Below are 22,433 nucleotides of genomic sequence, written 5' to 3' on the forward strand. Positions count from 1 at the left end.
GTTCACTAACTTACCTTATGTAATCTAATAATTGGTTATGCATAATTTCTTACTTGGAGACAGAAGAAAACTAACAGGATAAAACTATTGTGAATTTTGTCGATGATTTGGATAACGAAGATACTAGCTTGTAAAACCGTGCTACAGTTACGTTTACAGTATAGGAATATACATGACTTTTAACTCATTTGTACCGGCCTGTATCCCTATATAAAACTAGAGTTCTCATATTTGTACACTGTTTTGAGTAGGCCTGTTGGGAAATTAGAGTCACTGTCCCTCGCAAAAGTGTACTAACCGTTATGGTAACTTTTATGCCCCAAACAGTAGTAGATGGTGGATGTAATGTTGTATTCAGCTGGTGTCTCAGATTGTAATTATGAAGCAGTTATCAAATTACGACTTGTACAATTACAATAATAAAAATGGTTCAAATGGCTCTGAGCACTATACGACTTAACTTTCGAGGTCATCAGTCGCCTAGAACTTAGAATAATTAAACCTAACTAACCTAAGGACATCACACACATCCATGCCCGAGGCAGGATTCGAACCTGCGGCCGTAGCGGTCGCTCGGTTCTAGACTGTAGCGCCTAGAACCGCACGTCCACTCCGGCCGGCATTACAATAATACAAACGCACGCAGGTGAATGGCAGCAATAAAGACACTAACATGGTGCGCTGCCGCTGCCATTCTGGGGGCTCTGTAACGCCTCCAAATGGACTTAGAAGTTTCTCTACAAAATCACGGTTTGTGAATACTGCACTATTAGTTTTATCGTTCTTCCCAATCATGGATCGTAATTCTATGAAAATCAGAAGAAGGATGTGATCGATCTAGTATCATTGAACACTATAATATCTTTGATGGACGATAAAAAGCGACTACCGATTATTGTTCTTTTCCCTTCGGTGTCTTGAGCCGAGCATGTAAGTATGCGCTCCAATCCGCTAGTGTATTTTCATTAGTTGAATAATATTTATTTAATATAACAATGGTTTTATTTCAAGGAGTTTGTCACTATATCCTGTTGAAAAATGTTAACTAGAATCTCTTTGCAGCTCATCAGTATTCGGTAGCATTACGTTGACTAGATCATTCGGTCAGATATCAACAGTCACAGATCGAATCCTCTAAGGTATAAATCTTGTTCAAAAATTAAATTTACGTTATATGCAGCAGATAATAATCAGCTCTTTCCTAAGTCAACGTTCATACATCGTGGCGGTTCAAATTTCCCGCGTTTAGTCAATTATTCACGTACTGCTAGCGATGCATTTTACGCCCGGGCAGGAAAAGCTGGATAAAAATTACGCATAGTTTTGATTGTAACTTTCAATGAAAATAATTAGTTGAGGAATCATTTTAAATTTAAGGAGTTCTCTTTCTAACTGAAGTCAAATTAGGTACTGTGAAGTTATGTAACGGGACTACTAATTATAACGTTTCCGTCCTCCCATGTCTTCTTTCTTAAAGAAAAGTTTGTTTCCCATTCTCATACTTAGGGAAACGTTATAACTGTTCACGCTAGACCACCAAATGAGCCGTGACCAGCCATAGTATAAAAATTGTCCAATCTGTGGCGAAGAACAACACCAAAATACGTAGGTATTTTTCCTCCTTCAAGGATTGCATGATTAAAGAGGCCACTGAAATTAGGGCCCAACACGGTGTAATTAAGAAAGAAAGTGGGCGACAACAGTCTGGCGTGGAACCCTGCGCTGAGTCTAGACAAGGAAAAGTCCAGACCTCACAGCGGTGTGTGTGTGTGTGTGTGTGTGTGTGTGACCAAACTGCTGAGGCTCTAGGCGCTACAGTCTGGAACCACGCGACCGCTATGATCACAGGTTCGAATCCTGCCTCGGGCATGGATGTGCGTGATGTCCTTAGGTTAATTAGGTTTAACTAGTTCTCAGTTCTAGGGGGCTGATGACCACAGCAGCTAAATCCAATAGTGTTCAGAGGCATTTGAACCATTTTTGAGCCTTAATATTTTTTTTGTTTGGTTGGTATAACATCTGTCAACGATATTTACTATACATAAAGTCATAGAACAAACAATATAATATGTTTTCATCGTGTTAACAATGTCGAATTTTGTACTAGGAAGTGATGATTTGCGGAAAGCGTTAATTTTTTGTTTTTATTTGAAAGAAAGTGCTGCACAGTCGCATCGAATGCTTGTCGAGGCATATGATGATCATGCTCTATCAGAAGCAACATGCAAAAGATGGTTTCAACGGTTCAGAAAAAATGATTTTAATGTAAGAAATGAAGAACGTGGAAGACCACCAAAAAAGTTCGAAGACGCCGAATTGCAAGCAATATTGGATGAAGATGGTACTTTGAGTCAGAAGCAAATAGCAGCAATGCTAAATGTTGCACAACAAACAATTTCTGACCGTTTGAAAGCTATGGGAAAGATCCAAAAGTGTGCAAAATGGGTGCCACATGAATTGAATGAAAGACAGATGGAAAACCGAAAAACCATTTGTCAAATTTTGCTTCAAACACATGAAAGACAATCAATTTTCCATCGAATTGCTACTGTCGATGAAAAATTGAATTATTTTAAGAATCCTAAACGGGATAAATCATGGGTTAATCCGGGACAATCATCATCATCGACTGCAAAACCAGATCGATTCGGCAAGAAAACAATGCTCTGTGTTTGGTGTGATCAGAAAGGTGTGGTGTATCATGAGCTTCTAAAACCCGGTGAAACTGTGAATACTAATCGCTACAGACAACAAATGATCAATTTGAATTATGCAGTGATCGAGAAAAGACCAGAATGGGCCAGAAGACAGGGCAAAGTAATTTTTTCAAATGACAATGCACCTGCACACAGATCAAAACTGGTTCAGGATACAATCGAAACACTTGGCTGGGAGCTGCTACCCCACCCCAGACTTGGCCCCTTCCGACTACCATTTGTTTTCACTAATGGGACGCGCATTGACTGAGGAACACAGATTCCTACGAAGAAGTCGAGAATTGGGTGTCTGATTGGTTTGCTTCAAAAAACGAACATTTCTATTGGAGTGGTGTCCACAAATTGCCAGAAAGGTGTTCAAAATGTATATAAAGCAATGGCCAGTACTTTGAATAAAATGTTTTTACTTTTCAGTTCAAAATTAGTGTTTCATTTTCACAAAAAAACGCACATTTCATACCGGTACACTTGGTAAGCTACAAACAGCAACGAACATTGCACCAACCAGTCCCTACACACAGCAGTGAAATCTATAGAAATAAAATCAGGAAAAGCCAACAATCCGCAGTTATAAAATGAATGTTAATTTAAGTTTTCAAATAAAAAATTGTTTATAATAATTTTCACTAAAATATCTATGTTTTATGTTTGTAATAAAAATAATATAAAATAAAGTAAATAAGTTCTAAACGCTAAGGCTGAATAGAGCATGAAAAATGTGTCAAATAGCCCACTATCCCTCTCGTTGAAGGGAATGGAAAGGTAAAAAAAAAAGGGCCGTCCTTGTTTTGCTACAGCTTCAGTTTCTGTGAAGTAAGCTAAACAAAACCATGCCTTGGATGTGAAGCAACCAGGCTACCAACGCTGCCATGGCCATGCCTTTCTACTGCGCCGGTCACTCTTCCACCCAGCAATGTGGTGATTACCTGGCATCATAGCAGCAGTTCTAGTTGTGTCAGCAGGTTGTGACCGATGTAACAGCTCCAGTCTCAGCCGCTTTCATGATTTCTTACGTTACCCGTCGCAGGTATCTAAATTTTTCTCGGCTGTGCCTGTTAATTTTTTTAAGATAAAAGAGTACCATTGGAGTTCCGTACAGTTGGCGGAAATGGTTTTGATGAACTGAAGGATGTAATTTCTTATAAATCCGTGGGACGCTAAGGCAACCAGCGCAGACGTTGACGCCATCTTTGACAGCATGACGTAACGAATAAGCACGCCGATTGATCGGAAGCTGTCCATGGGCTACGCAAAACCACCACAGCAGCAGCTACGACACTCAGTAGTTCCTGACAAAGGTGATGGCGATAATCATCCACAGCTAGAGGTTATACCTAGAGCTGACGCGGTAGGAAATCCGAGAAAGTTTTATTCAAGAGTACCATCATGAGGAAATTCATTCTCATATGTACTGACCACTTCCATGACCAAGGGGTTTTGGCTCGCACATTCAGATTGAATCCCCCACCTTCTCCTTTTCCTTGAACACATCTACACCCTGTATATTGTCTGCTGCCTCGATCTCCCTCACCCCCTGGTGTCTCCCCTCCTCTCCACCCCCACCCTGTTGCCACGCCTTTACCATTGTGTTCCACCCTCTCTCTATCTCCACACCCTCCTTTCCTAACGCAACTTCCAGCATCTAACCCTCCTGGAAGATGAGCTTCGCCCTGACATCTACCCTTCCTACCACCTCTAACCCCACTTTTCTCCTGGCTCCTCCTTAGGGCTTCCTCTCCTCCCCCTGCCTACCCCTGAGTGGCCTTCCCCCTCCTACGCCCCCTCCCTCTCCTGTGCTCCTCTTCAGTGTCTCCACACCCCCCCCTGACGCCCCTCCTCTTTTCATCCTGCCCCCTCCCCTGCTGCACCTTGCTCTCCCCTCATTTCCATCCTCTCCAGCCTCTCCCTCAGCAGATCCTTTCTAGCAGTTTTATTCTTCATTGTGTGTGCTTCATCTCTTCAAGTGGTTTTAAAGTGTCTTGTTCTGGAGTGCTTTTAATACTGCGACCAACTTTTAACCAGTGCGCCTGACTTGAGTGCCCTTTTTGTGCTCTACGAATAGCCAACAGTGTTTTTTAACTTTAGGTCGACTTTTTTAACTGTCCCCCAATGAACGTTTCCATATCAGTGTATTTTTACCTCCATTATCTCCCCTTACTCTGTCTTTATGTCCCCCTTTTTATCGCCTTTATATGTATAATTTTATTCATGTCTTAGCTGTCATGTCACTCAGCTGAAGAGTGGCGGATTGTGCCGCTGATGGTCCTCCCCTGCCCATATGGGGCAGGGGAATGAAATCACAATAAAGAAAAATAATTCAGATTGTACCAAATAAACAAGTACGTAGATGTACACTGGTATGCAAAACTTAAGGATGGAAGTAGCTTGTGCATGATGTGACAGTGCTAGGTAACAATGCTCAATGAAAGCTGGACCTTGCATAGAAAGAACTGTTCTGTGATAGTAAAGGAGGTAACTGAAAGCAATAACCAAACAGACGAACAGAAATGATACTTTTATTCAAAGACGAGAATTACAGTGAAGTCATTGTGATTCATAATGGCCCCCTGAACATCACAAAATGCGGTACATTGTTCATAATAGGGTGTGGGATCACCATGGACGCTAGTGCATGCTCTGCCATGTTCTCCCCTGCTGTCCACATGGTTCGTAAGGAGTTCTTGTGGTAGGACGTTCCATTCCTCTGCCACAGCAGTTGACAACTTGTGGGTGGTCGTTGGTGCATGTGGGCATGCTGCAATATATCCCCACAATGCATCCCACATGTGATTGATGAAATTTAAGTCGCGAGAACCGGCAGGCTAGTCCAGTCACTGAATGCAACGCTCGTTCCAAGAGCTCCCATACCTGCACTGTTCAATGCAGTGGAGTATTGTCATCCACAAAAAAGAAGGCCGAATATGCACGTGAGAAGATGCACATGTGTCAGATGTACAGTGTCAAAATAACATCGGCCAATGAGTTTTACTTGTTCAAAGATAAGTTTAGTACACCCATCAAACATTATGATCCCCATACCATAACACTTGGACCACCAAAATGATCATGCTCGACAATATTGGACATGGACTCATACAGTGAGTGGTGTGAAATGCACCAAGGATCATGGTAGACAATGATCATTTTGGTGGTCCAAGTGTAATGACCTGTGGAGGTATAATGTTGCATGCACATACTGACCTTCAAATCTTTGAACATGATCCACTTACCAGGCAGTGTTGCTGTAACACTGTGCTTCTTTCCCACAAGTATCTTTTCAGAGGTGCACTCAGCCCAAACTTCATGTTTATGGAAGACAATGCATGACCACATAGAATTGCGCAGGTGGAGGGGCCATTGAAACGAGATGTAACGCCATGATCTAAGCTTTAGCGCAAAAGTAATAAGAAAAAGTAAGTTAGACACAACAAGGATTTGCATTAGCTGCCATGGGCTGGAAGCTGTCCATGTGGCTTTATGTAGTACAATATAAACAGACAGGCAAATGTGTTGCTTAGCAAGGACAGCTGACTGCAATAGAAAACAGGATAGCGTAGCAATAGCCACCACATTGAGTGAGGTGATGTCACCACATCAGGGTTGGTCTCTGTTATAAACGACTTGACTAGTCGCGAGTTACAGGGAAACAGATGTGCTAGAGAGAGGTATGTGTTTTGAGAGAGGTCAGATTCGTCATTGAATCGGCATCCAGACGTCTTCTCCATACCACTGCTGATCTCTGAAACACCATCACGATGCTGACGCTGTGCAGAACTCTGGGACCTTGGAGCATCGCCAGCAGCAGCCATCAGTTCGAGTCCAAGCTGCACCCACTGTCTTCAGTTCTTGGTGGGACATAGTACCCCTAAGCCACCAGCCTGCCACCATGACCTACTGCCGCCAGCAGTAGTTCCAAGGGGCACACAGTGCCACAGTGATAGCCATCATCTGACTCTTGCCCATGGGCAGCAGGTCGAATCCCAAGAAGAATAGTCTCCATGAACTACCATGATGAATGTGCCTGGGCCAGAGGGAACCATCCAGAGGGTACACTACTATTGCTGAGAGAATCAGTGCATTGCTGAGATACGGCTGTGGCCTAGTAGGCTGTTGGCTATCCACAGGCCTTTCATCAGCACTGCCAGGTGCTGACACAGCATTCCAGGTCGACACTGCTGTCTATGCATCACCACTGGCCAGAATCGATGTGGAGAGACGTTTTTGACTCACTGAGTCATAAAGGAATATGTACCAAAGCTAATAAAGACGTTGTTTGGTGTCAAAAGTGTTTGTATTGGGACTTCGACCCCACCACTTACCACACTCCTCAAAGTGGTGTCACAGTGGACGTCGCTGCTGTACTGTTCAGAAAGGCTATTCAGCGAATCAGCTGGCCACCCATGCCCTTGACTTAACTCCCATTGAGCACATGTGGGATGCGTTAGGGAGATGCCCTATAGCACATCCACATGAACCAACAACTATCCAGCATTTGTCAGCTGCACTCGAGGAAGAATGGAATTTCCTACCACAAGGACATCTTGGCAATCTTGTGCCCAGTGGGGGAGCACGTTGTAGGGCATGTATTGTCGTTTGTGGTGATCAAACACCCTATTAAGAACCAATTTCCTGCTTTTATAATGTCCAAGAGACCGCCATAAATCTCGATGACTTCAGTGTAATTATTGACCTTGAATGAAAGTGCCGTTTCTGTTCGTCTCGAATTTCTTTCAGTTTCCTACTGCACCATACTGTAGGAGTTCTTTCAATGTACGGTCTGAGTTTCATCCAGCTATGCTACTTGGCTACATTATTGTGAAAGTCATGATCATTTGTATAGCACGCACATGCAGTGCATTTGTAGTATGTAATGAACGTCACGGCATGAAACAAAAATAAATCGACTAAATATTAATACCTAGTTTACTAATCCATTCCACTGCTGTAGTATTGTCATTCACAAAATCATTCCACTTGCCCGTAGGACGTACTCCTTTCTAATATGTCTGGTAGGTTGTTTCACTACTCAACTGTCACAACTCGGAGACTGCACAATATCAAATTTATAGAGTGAGTCAGAGCACTGACCACAAACAACGCAGATGGTATTTTATTTGACCCACACTTTCCTGTCAATTTCGACACCCACAGTATCACAATTATATTTCTTGGACCATTCCCATTCTTGGTAATTTCCAATGTGTAGGGAGTTCTTGTGCCAGAGATGTTTGGTTTTATTTGTAGCTAGCTGTTCAGCATACAATAGCAGCAAGTGTCCCAAACTAAGCCTATTTCTTCATAAGACAGGTATGTCGTGATGAATATGTACCTTCTTATTCTCTCATATATTGTGCTAATCTCTGAGCGTGGTCTCAGTACTGTGAATCTGTGGTGGGTAGATATTGCTTAGCAGGAACAGTCAGCAGACAGGAGTTTGTTTGATTGTACGATACTCATCAGCATCATGTTGTCGAACTGTGCATCGTGAAGCTGGTATGACAATTATTACACCACATTTAAGCGCAACACTCTGCAGTAGAAAGAACAATGCAAGAGCTGATGCATGCAAAGTCTCCATTGAAGCCCACCTGGTTGGGACACACAGACTCTGAATAATGTGTTGCGAGTTTTGTCTTGACTGGTGTATTTTCGATATGGTGTTATAAGATACAGTGCAGCTGAATGTAATGCCAAGGTACTTGGCATATTTGTTGTGGCGGAGAATACTGTCATCAAATTACACCTTGCATTGTGTACGACTTTGTACACAATCATAAGGAGAGGTGGGCTACAGAGTGTTGTGCCAACTGTCATCATAATTGGACAGGAGCAGAAAAAATCAGTAAACAAGTTAATGTTGCAACAGAACATTGACTTAACTTGTGTTTCTCCAAGCAAACGGAGACTCATTACAAATAATCCCGCTATCACAATGTCAACATCATGACTCTGTAACTAAGCATAAACTATAGTGTTGGAGCCGTGGCTAGAAGGCATCAGTATAGTGTGACATGGCAATGTGGCTCCGAGCCTTCGACCATAGATACTAGTAGACTGGCCTTACTGTGCAGAAGCTATAGGGCTGGTGTGGCTCCAACATAAACCCCGTGACTGTTGGCAAAACATGGCGGGATTTCAAATCAGCGGTCTGCCATCCTATGTTTGTATCGTATTTTACCCACATTTCTGAATTGACTGCCAAACACTTCCAACAAAAATTACTTTTTTATTTGCGAAAAATTATGCCAGAACTACATTTGACCTGGATTTGTTCACAGTACCATTTATAAAATCTAACAATTACATCGAACGCCCCTCTGGTGGGCAGCGGGACGAATTTACTATAAAGTATCAATTGAAGCAAAAGTCATTAAAATTCTTTTAAACAGTGGGCTCGTGTCAAAGCTTTAAACATTGGATTCGCCGCGTTTTGAGCTCTAGTCACTTATAAAAGAAAATGGGATATGGGAATTATGTCAACTATAGGTGCCAAAATTGTCGACTTTAGGAACAGGTCCATTTTAGAGTATCAATTTTAGGTGCACTTCAAAGGTTCAGTTCCTACTATTTTTACAAAAGTTTAAACCATCAGTTTAAAAAAATGATATTTTAGATGAAAGGTGAGACTTTGAAGTTTCAGAAAATAATTTTGGAGCCTACATTTATTTAATAGTATTAGAAGGCAGAAAAAATTCTCTTCATGTGTCGACTATAGGTGCTCTTACCTTATTATAATCTCACTTGTATACACAAAAAGGCGCGTGTGGGCAGATGGCTTTAAGTTTTTCCGTTTCAGGGCCAGTATCCAAAGCTGCCTTCGGGTTTCATCCTTAATGAACCCATGAGTAGAAACGAGAAACAGTTATACTTACTTCTGCAACCGAATTATCACAGATACTTTCCAAAATGTAATATGAGTCTGACTTTACAGGCATCACTTTCAACACTTTAATTTACGTGATACGCTATTTCAAGTGTAAAAAACATAGAAAAGTCACTTCAGCAGATTTCAATAAACTCATCTGCACTATCACAGAAACACTTACACGTGAAATGTAATGCCATTTCCCCCGACAAAACGCTGAGTACAGCCATAAGCGCAACACGAAACAACCATGTTTTGCCAACATTGACGTGACTTCAGCCCAGAGATGTTGGAGCCACGAAAATGACGTCAGGTCCAGTCTATTATATTTATGGTCGAAGCTCCGAGCTCAAGCAGGGAAGTTAACATGATGAGGATCCCTGGAACTAAGCATGAACTATGGAGCCGCAGCTAGAAGGCATCAGCATAGCGTGACATGGCAATGTGGCTCCGAGTGCAAGCAGGGAACTTGCTGCCGCCAGCTGTCCTATATCTCAGCAGCAGAGGGTACCGAACCACTGGAGACGTGGCTCAGCAGGTGTGCTCCATTGGGTCCTCCGTCTGACGTATGACTGGTATCAGCGTCTCACAGGAACGTGCACTTCCGTTGCTATCACGCCCATGAGGTGGTACCTAACGCGATACCCCACCTTGAGCTCATTGTTAGCTTGTTTGTTGTCTCGAGCGTCTGGGCAGACGGACCTTTATTGGACTTCCTGGTCACAAGCACGCAGACTAACTTAGGCAACCAGCATCTACATCTACATCTACATTTATACTCCGCAAGCCACCCAACGGTGTGTGGCGGGGGGCACTTTACGTGCCACTGTCATCACCTCCCTTTCCTGTTCCAGTCGCGTATGGCTCGCGGGAAGGACGACTGCCGGAAAGACTCCGTGCGCGCTCGAATCTCTCTGATTTTACATTCGTGATCTCCTCGGGAGGTATAAGTAGGGGGAAGCAATATATTCGATACCTCATCCAGAAACGCACCCTCTCGAAACCTGGATAGCAAGCTACACCGCGATGCAGAGCGCCTCTCTTGCACTGCCTCTCTGCCACTTGAGTTTGCTAAACATCTCAGTAACGCTATCACGCTTGCTAAATAACCCTGTGACGAAACGCGCCGCTCTTCTTTGGATCTTCTCTATCTCCTCCGTCAACCCGACCTGGTACGGATCCCACACTGATGAGCAATACTCAGGTATAGGTCGAACGAGTGTTTTGTAAGCCACCTCCTTTGTTGATGGACTACATTTTCTAAGGACTCTCCCAATGAATCACAACCTGATACCCACCTTACCAACAATTAATTTTATATGATCATTTCACTTCAAATCGTTCCGCACGCATACTCCCAGATATTTTACAGAAGTAACTGCTACCAGTGTTTGTTCCGCTATCATATAATCATACAATAAAGGATCCTTCTTTCTATGTATCCGCAATACATTACATTTGTCTATGTTAAGTGTCAGTTGCCACTCCCTGCACCAATTCCCGCTGCAGATCTTCCTGCATTTCGCTGCAATTTTCTAATGCTGCAACGTCTCTGTATACTACAGCATCATCCGCGAAAAGCCGCATGGAACTTCCGACACTATCGACTAGGTCATTTATATATATTGTGAAAAGCAATGGTCCCATAACACTCCCCTGTGACACACCAGAGGTTACTTTAACGTCTGTAGACGTCTCTCCATTGAGAACAACATGCTGTGTTCTGCTTGCTAAAAACTCTTCAATCCAGCCCCACAGCTGGTCTGATATTCCGTAGGCTCTTACTTTGTTTATCAGGCGACAATGCGGAACTGTATCGAACGCCTTCCGGAAGTCAAGGAAAATGGCATCTACCTGGGAGCCTGTATCTAATATTTTCTGGGTCATATGAACAAATAAAGCCAGTTGTTTCTCACAAGATCGCTGTTTCCGGAATCCATGTTGATTCCTACAGAGTAGATTCTGGGTTTCCAGAAACGACATGATACGCGAGCAAAAAACATGTTCTAAAATTCTACAACAGATCGACGTCAGAGATATAGGTCTATAGTTTTGCGCATCTGCTCGACGACCCTTCTTGAAGACTGGGACTACCTGTGCTCGTTTCCAATCATTTGGAACCCTCCGTTCCTCTAGAGACTTGCGGTACACGGCTGTTAGAAGGGGGGCAAGTTCTTTCGCGTACTCTGTGTAGAATCGAACTGGTATCCCGTCAGGTCCAGTGGACTTTCCTCTGTTGAGTGATTTGAGTTGCTTTTCTATTCCTTGGACACTTATTTCGATGTCAGCCATTTTTTCGTTTGTGCGAGGATTTAGTGAAGGAACTGCAGTGCGGTCTTCCTCTGTGAAACAGCTTTGGAAAAAGGTGTTTAGTATTTCAGCTTTACGCGTGTCATCCTCTGTTTCAATGCCATCATCATCCCGTAGTGTCTGGATATGCTGTTTCGAGCCACTTACTGATTTAACGTAAGACCAGAACTTCCTAGGATTTCCTGTCAAGTCGCTACATAGATTTTTACTTTCGAATTCACTGAACGCTTCACACATAGCCCTCCTTACGCTAACTTTGACATCGTTTAGCTTCTGTTTGTCTGAGAGGTTTTGGCTGCGTTTAAACTTGCAGTGAAGCTCTCTTTGCTTTCGCAGTAGTTACCTAACTTTGTTGTTGAACCACGGTGGGTTTTTCCCGTCCCTCACAGTTTTGCTCGGCACGTACCTGTCTAAAACGCATTTAACGATTGCCTTGAACTTTTTTCCATAAACACTCAACTTTGTCAGTGTCGGAACAGAAATTTTCGTTTTGAACTGTTAGGTAGACTGAAATCTGCCTTCTATTACTCTTGCTAAACACTAACGTGCGAAAGTTACTTTCGTCCTTACGTTTTGCACACCAGTATAGAATGGCAGCAGATTCTCTGACGCCGAAGACGCGGGTTGATCTGTTCGTCGGCTAACTGGACACCTGTAACGGGCGCCCTCGACCTGTTGGGCGCCTAGCGTCGCCTACTCGTGACCCAATGCGGGACGGGCCGCCTTGCCGCGGCATTAAATTCACTCAACTGCCGCGAGGTACAGGCGCGGAGGAGGCGGCGGGAGGCGCTTGCAGCAATTACTGTCTCTGCGGCCTCGAGCTGCGCGTCGCGCGTCGCGGAAATTCCGCGCGCTATTGGCGGCGGCGGGGCCACGTCGCGTCGCGGCCCAATAACAGATGTAATAACGGCGCACGTCGCAGACAGACCGCGCGCTAAGTCGTAATTAACGGCGCACATACCTCGCGCGCGCAGGAACGCGGGCGCGTCTTATTGGGAAGTGGAGCGGAGGCGTGGAGCGGCCCAAGGCGAGGCGGAGAACAGCCCAGGCGCGGGCCCCGGGAATTTCAAGTATAACTGCTCCAGGGGCTGCCGCCACGCTCCGAATGCGGTAGCTCCTCGCAGGAATCTCCCTCGCCGGAAGGAACAGCAAGTAGATGACTGAGCGACGATTTACATCCCCCGTTTTCTTCGAGCGCTTTCTGCTGTATCCTAGGGAAACAAATAAATATTATTTTCAATTATTGTTTTAACTGGCTATCAAGTATTCATGCAATTTGGATAGCCGAAACCTAGTATCCGAGGAAAAATTAAAGTCCACAGGAAAATAAACGAAATACACTACTGGGCATTAAAATTGCTACACCACGAAGATGACATGCCACAGACGCGAAATTTAACCGACAGGAAGAAGATGCTGTGATATGCAAATGATTAGCTTTTCACAGGATTCACACAAGGTTGGTGTCGGTGGCGACACCTACAACGTGCTGACATTAAAGTTTCCAACCGATTTCTCATACACAAACAGCAGTTGACCGGCGTTGCCTGGTGAAACGTTGTTGCGATCCCTCGTGTAAGAAGGAGAAATGCGTATCATCACGTTTCCGACTTTGATAAAGGTAGGATTTTAGCCTATCGCCATTGCGGTTTATCGTATCCCGACATTGCTACTCGCGTTGGTCGACATCCAATGACTGTTACCAGCATATGGAATCGGTGGGTTCAGGAAGGGTAATACGGAACGCCGTGCTGGATACCAACGGCCTCGTATCACTAGCAGTCGAGACGACAGGCATCTTATCAGCATGGCTGTAACGGATCGTGCAGCCACGTCTCGATCCCTGAGTCAACAGATGGGGATGTTTGCAAGACAACAAACATTTGCACGAACAGTTCGACGACGTTTCTAGCAGCACGGACTATTTTGCTCGGAGACCATGGCTGCGGTTACCCTTGACGCTGCATCACAGACAGGAGCGCCTGCGGTGGTGTACTCTACGACGAAACTGGGTGCACGAATGGCAAAACGTCATTTTTTCGGATGAATCCAGGTTCTGTTTACAGCATCATGATGGTCACATCCGTGTTTGGCGACATCGCGGTGAACGCACATTGGAAGCGTGTATTCGTCATCGCCATACTGGCGTATGGTTCAAATGGCTCTGAGCACTATGGGACTTAACATCTGTGGTCATCAGACCCCTAGAACTTAGAACTACTGAAACCCAACTAACCTAAGGACATCACACACATCCATGCCCGAGGCAGGATTCGAACCTGCGACCGTAGCAGTCCCGCGGTTCCGGACTGAGCGCCTAGAACCGCTAGCCACCGCGGCCGGCCATACTGGCGTATCACGCGGCGTCATGGTATGGGGTGCCATTGGTTACACGTCTCGGTCGCCTCTTATTCGCATTGACGGCAATTTGAACAGTGCACGTTACATTTCAGATGTGTTACGACCCGTGGCTCTACCCTTCTTTCGATCCCTGCGAAACCCTACATTTCAGCAGGATAATGCACGACCGTATGTTGTAGGTCCTTTATGGGCCTTTCTGGATACAGAAAATGTTCGACTGCTGCCCTGGCTAGCACATTCTTCAGATCTCTCTCCAACTGAAAACGTCTGGTCAATGGTGGCCCAGCAACTGGCTCGTCACAATACGCCAGTCACTATTCTTGATGATCTGTGGTATCGTGTTGAAGCTGTATGGGCAGCTGTACCTGTACACGCCATCCAAGCTCTGTTTGACTCAATGCCCAGGCGTATCAAGGCCGTTATTACGGCCAGAGGTGGTTGTTCTGGGTACTGATTTCTCGGGATCTATGCACCCGAACTGCGTGAAAGTGTAATCACATGTCAGTTCTAGTGTAATATATTTGACCAATGAATACCGGTTTATCATTTGCATTTCTTCTTGATGTTGCAATTTTAATGGCCAGTAGTGTAGAAGGAACTGACACTTCATATTTCAGTGCTCCAACGTCAATCAGAGGTTGCAATCAGAGACAGTTGACAACAATTTGAAAAAAAAAATCGTGTTACCATTTTAACCTAATTTTGCTGAATTGTGCTTTACTGTGAACTATTTTTCGAAGGAAGTACCGTTTTCAAGCTAACCAACGTAACAAGATGAATACCACAAGAAAAGATGTATAAGGGGCAGTCAAATGATGAGACAGATGGGAAAAAAGTAAGTAAACTTTACTTTTTGAAAAATTATCACCACAACTGTTCACAGTTTTATCCAGCTGAGAGACAAGAAGAAACTTTTGTAGCGTACTCGAATCATATGGATGGGCCCACATGTTGCCGGGGCTGTTTCTAGTACGCCGCAGAAGTCTTGCTGGGTAGCCCTTACACATCCTCCATACAGCCTGGTCTCGCCCCAGCCGGTTTCCATATTTTTAGAACTCTGGAGAAAGTCATTCCTGGCCGTCTATTTGCACTGGACGAAGAGGTGCACGCCTGTGTACAATCGCGGTTCCATAGGCTACCGCAAACAATTTTCAAAGACGGCATTGTTAGTCTTCTCTCACAGTGGGATAAATCTGTTAACAATTATGGCAATTACTTTTGAAATAATAAAGCGCTTGCTTATTTTTCTTCGAACTTTCATGTTTTCATTCGACTGCTCATAAGAACTACGCAATTATTTTAATATAAATGACGATCATAACAGTTAGGTGCAGAAAATTGCTTATGGACAAATGGAAATACATTCAAAATCAAATGGCCCTGAGCACTATGGGACTTAATAGGTGGGGTCATCAGTACCCTAGAACTTAGAACTACTTAAACCTAACCAACCTAGGGACATCACACACATCCATGCCCGAGGCAGGATTCGATCCTGCGACCGCAGCGGTCGCGTGGTTCCAGACTGAGGCGCCTAGAACCGCTCGGTCTCAACGGCCGGCAAAAATACCTTACAATAAAAATATCTCGGTAGGATCAGATAACACGTAAAACGTCGGGTCCAGACTAACAGAACCTGTAAAGAAACACCGTTAGATGGTTGGAGTGTGAATGCAGAGTGTATACGTATGGAAACGAACCAACATTAAATCACTGGGCAAGCTTCGCACAATCCATAAGGGTAATAAAATGAAAATGGAACACTATTCTAAAAAGCCTTAAGTATACAGACTGGACACTACACATTTAATTAATTAAAATAATAAAATACCTTCAATAGTGCTGTCAAATCTTCTCCACATCAAGTAACAACACAGACCTATCGTAACTGTACGACGTACATAAATGAATATGACATTTGCAAATGTGGCTTCTGCTTTCAAGCGTGAAAACAGGGAAGAGAACAAACGTGTGCGTTTCCAAGATGATACCACTTATCGGTTTTAATATGACCTCTGTCACAGTGCCCCAACGTATCATGTTTTACTGTGTCTTCATAATTTTTATGCTTCTATCTACCAATGTATTAGATGAGAGAGTGTGTAGTTGTATATGCTTTATGCAGTCTCTGTGAAGCCTACAGTTCTCACCTTCTAAACGGGAAAACTACATCACTGTATAAACTTTATGCGTAATCTCTCTATTTGAACTTCTAATACAGTGGTGAAGTTTGCCGAATGACATTGTAATTCTCTCAGAGACGGCAAAGGACTTGGAAGAGCAGTTAAACGGAATGGACAGGATCTTGAAAGGAGGATATGAAATGAACATCAACAAAAGCGAAACAAGAATATTGGAATTACGAATTAAATCAGGTAATGTTGAGGGAATAAGAGTACGAAACGAGACACTTAAAGTGGTAGACGAGTTTTTCCACTTGGGCAGAAAAATAACTGATGATGGCCGAACCAGAGAGGATTTAAAATGTAGACTGGTAATAGCAAGAAAAACGTTTCTGAAGAAAATAAATGTGTTAACATGTAATACAGATTTAAGTTTTAGGAAGTCTTTTCTGAAAGTATCTGTGTGGGGTGTAGCCATGTATGGAAGTGAAACATGGACGATAAACAGTTTAAACAAGAAGAGAATAAAAGCTTTTGAAATGTGGTGCTACAGAAGAATGCTGAAGATTAGACGGGTAGATCACGTAAGTAATGAGAAGGTACTGACTATAACTGGGGAGAAAAGAAATTTGTTGTACAACCTGACTAGAATGGATCGGTTGGTAGGACATATTTTAAGACTACAAGGGATCACCCGTTTACTATTGGAGGGAAGTGGGGGGAGGGGGTAAAATCGTAGAGGGAGACAGAGAGATGAATACAGTAAGTGGATTCAGAAGGACGTAGGTTGCAGTAGTTATTCGGGGATAAAGAGGCCTTCACAAGATAAAGTTGCATGAAGAGCTTCATCAAACCATTCTTGAGACTGATGACCACAACAACAACAACAACAAAACTATGAAACATTTATACTATCTTCTCAAAGTAGAACTTTGCTCTGTATGTTAACCAAAAAAACGTGTACAAATGTAGCTATGCAATATTCTTGGATCATGAATGAACCAACAACTGACGATAAGGAGTAGGCCTACCTACCCACTGATACGAGTATAGAACAACATGTTTTTTTTTTCTTTGAACAAACACTCTGAATATGGTAACACGTTTGGCCTAACAATTGGAATTGATAGACATACAAGATAAATATTTATTGTAGGTGAAAGTAATCTGAATCTGTACAAAATGAATAAGCACTCACTAAACAATTTCCGAACCTGGCCCTAAGAATGACATGGTTTGCCTGTGCAACAACGAAAACGTGACTCTGCTCTGGAGTGGAAGCCTTTCTTTATTATAATCAACTGCAACAAGATGAGTTGGTGGAAATCATGCTGCTCTGGTATTACATGAACAAATCTCTTTAGGTCCAATGTTAGTAAGCTAAGCGCTGTTAAACAATTCACTAAAAAGCGGATTACGCGAGCTTCAGTGAGTATCGAGACAGTTGTACTTTAAAACTTTAGAATGGAGTAATGAGACGGGAAGAATGAGTAACGAATGACCTGTAAACTATCGTGATTTAGTTGTGCATTAACCATGAACGACTAATACGAAGAGAATTAGAAAATATGAGCATTTGTACAATAAAGATAGTAGTTAGCAATTACTGTACTTTGGATATAAATATTTAGCTTATGAAATGAACATTTTTTCAAAAATTTCTGTTATATTCAGTAATTTAAAGAGTTAAGGGTAAAGAATGATGTGATGTGCTCCTAAGAGCTAAGCTACCTAAGTACGATTCACGACTACTCCTCCAAGCTTTACATCCTCCAGTTTCTCATCTCCTACCCTCCAAACTTCACAGTTCTACTGCAAAACTTGTGGCACTAGCACTCCTAGCAGGAATGAATTTGCGGACCATTTTCTTAGCCACAGGCTGAAGAAGATTTCCAGAAGAATTCTCACTCTGCACTTGAGTGTGCGCTTATACGAAACTTCTTAACCCGCGAAAGGCAGGGATCGCGAGTTCGAGTCGCAGTTCAGCACACAGTTTTAATATGGCAGTATTACATCCTACAGTGTATCATTATAGTAAAACAATTTAGCTGTTGTTGTTTTGGTCCTCAGTCCTGAGACTGGTTTGATGCAGCTCTCCATGCTACTCTATCCTGTGCAAGCCTCTTCTCCCACTACCTACTACAACCTACATCCTTCTGAATCTGCTTAGTGTATTCATCTCCTGGTCTCCCTCTATGATTTTTATCACGCTGCCCTCCAATACTAAATTGGTGATCTTTGATGCCTCAGAATATGCCCTACCAACCGATCCCTTCTTCTAGTCAAGTTGTGCTACAAATTTCTCTTTCTCCAGTTCAGTTCAATACCTCCTCATTAGTTATGTGATCTACCCATCTAATCTTCAGCATTCTTCTGTAGCACCACATTTCGAAAGCTTCTATTTTCCTCTTGTCTAAACTATTTATCGTCCACGTTTCACTTCCATACAAGGCTACACTCCATACAAATACTTTCAGGAACGACTTCCTGACAATTAAATCTATACTCGATGTCAACAAATTTCTCTTCTTGAGGAACGCGTTCCTTCCCATTGCCAGTCTACATTTTATATCTTCTCTACTTCGACCATCATCAGGTATTTTGCTCCCCAAATAGCAAAACTTATCTACTACTTCAAGTGTCTCATTTCCTAATCTAATTCCCTCAGCATCACCCGACGTAATTCAACTACATTCCATTATCCTCGTTTTGCTTTTGTTGATGTTCATCTTATATCGTCCTTTCAAGACACTACCCATTCCGTTCAATGCTCTTCCAAGTCCTTTGCTTTCTCTGACAGAATTACAATGTCATCGGCGAACCTAAAAGTTTTGATTTCTTCTCCATGGACTTTAATACCTATTCCGAATTTTTCTTTTGTTTCCTTTACTGCTTGCTCAATATACAGATTGAATAACATCGGGGATAGGCTACAACTCTGTCTCACTCCCTTCCCAACCACTGCTTCCCTTTCATGCCCCTCGACTCTTATAACTGCCATCTGGTTTCTGTACAAATTGTAAAAAGCCTTTCGCTCCCTGAATTTGCCCCTGCCACCTTCATAATTTGAAAGAGAATATTCCAGCCAACGCTGTCAAAATCTTTTTCTAAGTCTGCAAATGCTAGAAACGTAGGTCTGCCATTCCTTAATCTATCTTCTAAGATAGGTCGTAGAGTCAGGATTGCCTCATGTGTTCCAACATTTCTACGGAATCCAAACTGATATTCCCGGAGGTCGGCTTCTACCAGTTTTTCTATTCGTCTGTAAAGAATTCGCAGTAGTATTTTGCAGCTGTGACTTATTAAACTGACAGTTCGTTAGTTTTCACATCTGTCAACACCTGCTTTTTGGTGTTTGGAATTATTATATTCTTTTTGAAGTCTGAGGGTATTTCGCCTGTCTCAAACATCTTGCTCACGATATGGTAGAGTTTTGTCAGGACTGGCTCTCCCAAGGCTGTCAGTAGTTCTCATAGAATGTTATCTACTCCCGGGGCCTTGTTCCGACTTAGGTCTTTCAGTACTCTGTAAAACTCTTCACGCAGTATCATATCTCTCATTTCATCTTCATCTATATCCTCTTCCATTTCCATAATATTGTCCTCAATTACATCACCCTTGTATAGACCCTCTATATACTCCTTCCACATACCTGCTTTCCCTTCTTTGCTTAGAAATGGGTTTCCATCTGAGCTCTTGATATTCATACAAGTGGTTCTCTTTTCTCCAAAGGTCTCTTTAATTTTCCTGTAGGCAGTATCTATGTTACCCCTAATGAGATAAGACTCTACATCTTTATATTTGTCCTCTAGCCATCCTTGAATTTAGCTGTACAAAGTAGAAAAAAAACAACTGTCGGACTCGATACTAACGTGAGCAAGTTTATTTACTGTCCCACAGGACCTAGGCTGCAGTAGCACAGATATGTAGAGAAATGATTCTGGGTGCATCTGCTGTAACCGAGCGCTGCCGACAGAGCCAAGGTCCCGCGACAAGAGAAGGGCGAGACGAAGAATACGGTTGAGTGCAGCATAGTGGGGCGTTGACGTAAAGACACTCCAACGGCAGTGGTGGAGAGAAGAGATGGTGGTGTACCGTGTGATGGCTACCCGAAGAGCCCAGCGACCTATATAAACTACACAATGGAAACTTGGCCACCATGTTTCACAACATCATGTTGACTGTAATTAGTCGTCTGCTAGCTCCAAATTATATGGTTAAGTTCGTTATAGAATAACATTTGTTCCTTCAGATGCGATTTTTCTTCATTTATTGACAAATAATTCCCAATATGAAGTGCGGTTTTTGTGTAGCATGCCACCTCAAATGTGATGTCTGTGATGTGTGAACTGCTGCATTATTCTGCTGACTTTACCGTAATGTACCGATGTATCTTACCATATAGACACTGGCGAATATCTTTATAACTTTTACTTACAGTTATTATGCCTTTCACTTGAATAACATTTCAGGTATTTGACACCACGAAGTTCCGCCTTACGTATTTCTGAAGGTGATATATTTATACGAATCGTTGATATTTATGCAGAAAGAAAGCCGCGGTAGACGTAAATAAACATTTTAATAGGCGATTAGAAGGCTTAATTATCGTTTGCTTTTGACGAGAATTACAGATATTTGGTCTAGTATTTTCTTTTCTAGCGTCATGTCTTCCTTGTGGTTTTGAGATGTGCTAAAGAGAGGAACTGCGCTGTTTTATGCCATTCTGCGTTAGACCTTCTGTTTCTCGGAAAAGAGCTGTTACCAGAACCCCCCCCCCCCCCCCCAGATAAGAAGAGTGCGTAACTGCAATGAGCATATCGCTACTTCTTCCAGCCTTATACTAGTCACCCACTGTTGCGTTAGTTCCTTGTTTTCCACATGAATTCTGTAGAAAAAAATAAAGACTAGCTTGATTACAGTTTTTATACACATGCTATTGTAGCTAATGTTTAATACATAATTTTAGTCCCGACAAACAGATACTTTGTTGATAAGTGACATATACTAAATGCAATAGAGAGGCGACAGCCAGACATCCAAGATGACCATGAAGATCCAGAAAAAATGACGTATAAATTTAGCAGTTACCAGTTAGGACCGGTACAGGAAGCTTTACGGGTGAAAACGTGCTGACAATTAGCTAAAACACAACATTCCAGCTTTTTCGTTACTACGCTTAATACAATTACACGCAGAACATGCACTGTGCATGATTTGTGATCAACAAAAATACTTTTAAATTATATTTCGAGCACAAGAACATGCGATCATCCAGCATCTGTTGCATTTAACTTAAGTGTTCATTATAGCTGACGTTGGAAAATATGCGGCTAGCGTTGTTTCTTGCTGCTACCCACAGCACTTCAACCATAGGAGTAATAATCGAGGGGAGATGGCGCTACAGACAAATGCTGTACGTTGCTCCGAAGCCGGCGCCGACATATGCGATGTCCCAAAACATTAGCAGAATACAGTTTACGATTGCGTTTTATTCTTGATTTCCATCACGAGCACGTAACACTCGTTTTAAATAGTAAATGTTACAGTGCTTTGGTGAATAACGCAGTGTCGGGAAGGCATTTTCAGATGTTTTTTCTGGTCTTAAACGTATATCTGATCAAGTAGTACGACGCATCTTGCCTTGCAACTTTGATTTTGTGATATGCTTCGCATGAGCGACAAAAGAATTACGTAATATGACAAGGCTGCTTTCGTTAGCCAGGATTTTCCTTAATTCGATCTGATTAAACTGATGTTCAGTCTGTATCCCCTTCCCGTAAATACTGAGAATTATTTTGCTACGTTTGGTAGGTTTCCGTTCTTTCCTAGAGTTCACCCAGAGAGGTTTAAGAGTTGGATTGATAGGGAATATGACGTCGAATAACAACAATAGTAAAACGACTGCAATAAAATTGATCAGCGCGACCAAATTGCACGAATTAAAAGGAAATATCGCTTGAACGAATCCATATTGGACGAAATATTATTCTGTTACACTTTACACAATAATCAGAGCGATTATCACACCCGAAAATGGAGGAGGCAGGCATTTTT

Source organism: Schistocerca piceifrons, chromosome 5 (genome assembly GCF_021461385.2).
Source record: "Schistocerca piceifrons isolate TAMUIC-IGC-003096 chromosome 5, iqSchPice1.1, whole genome shotgun sequence".
In the NCBI taxonomy this organism is placed as follows: domain Eukaryota; kingdom Metazoa; phylum Arthropoda; class Insecta; order Orthoptera; family Acrididae; genus Schistocerca; species Schistocerca piceifrons.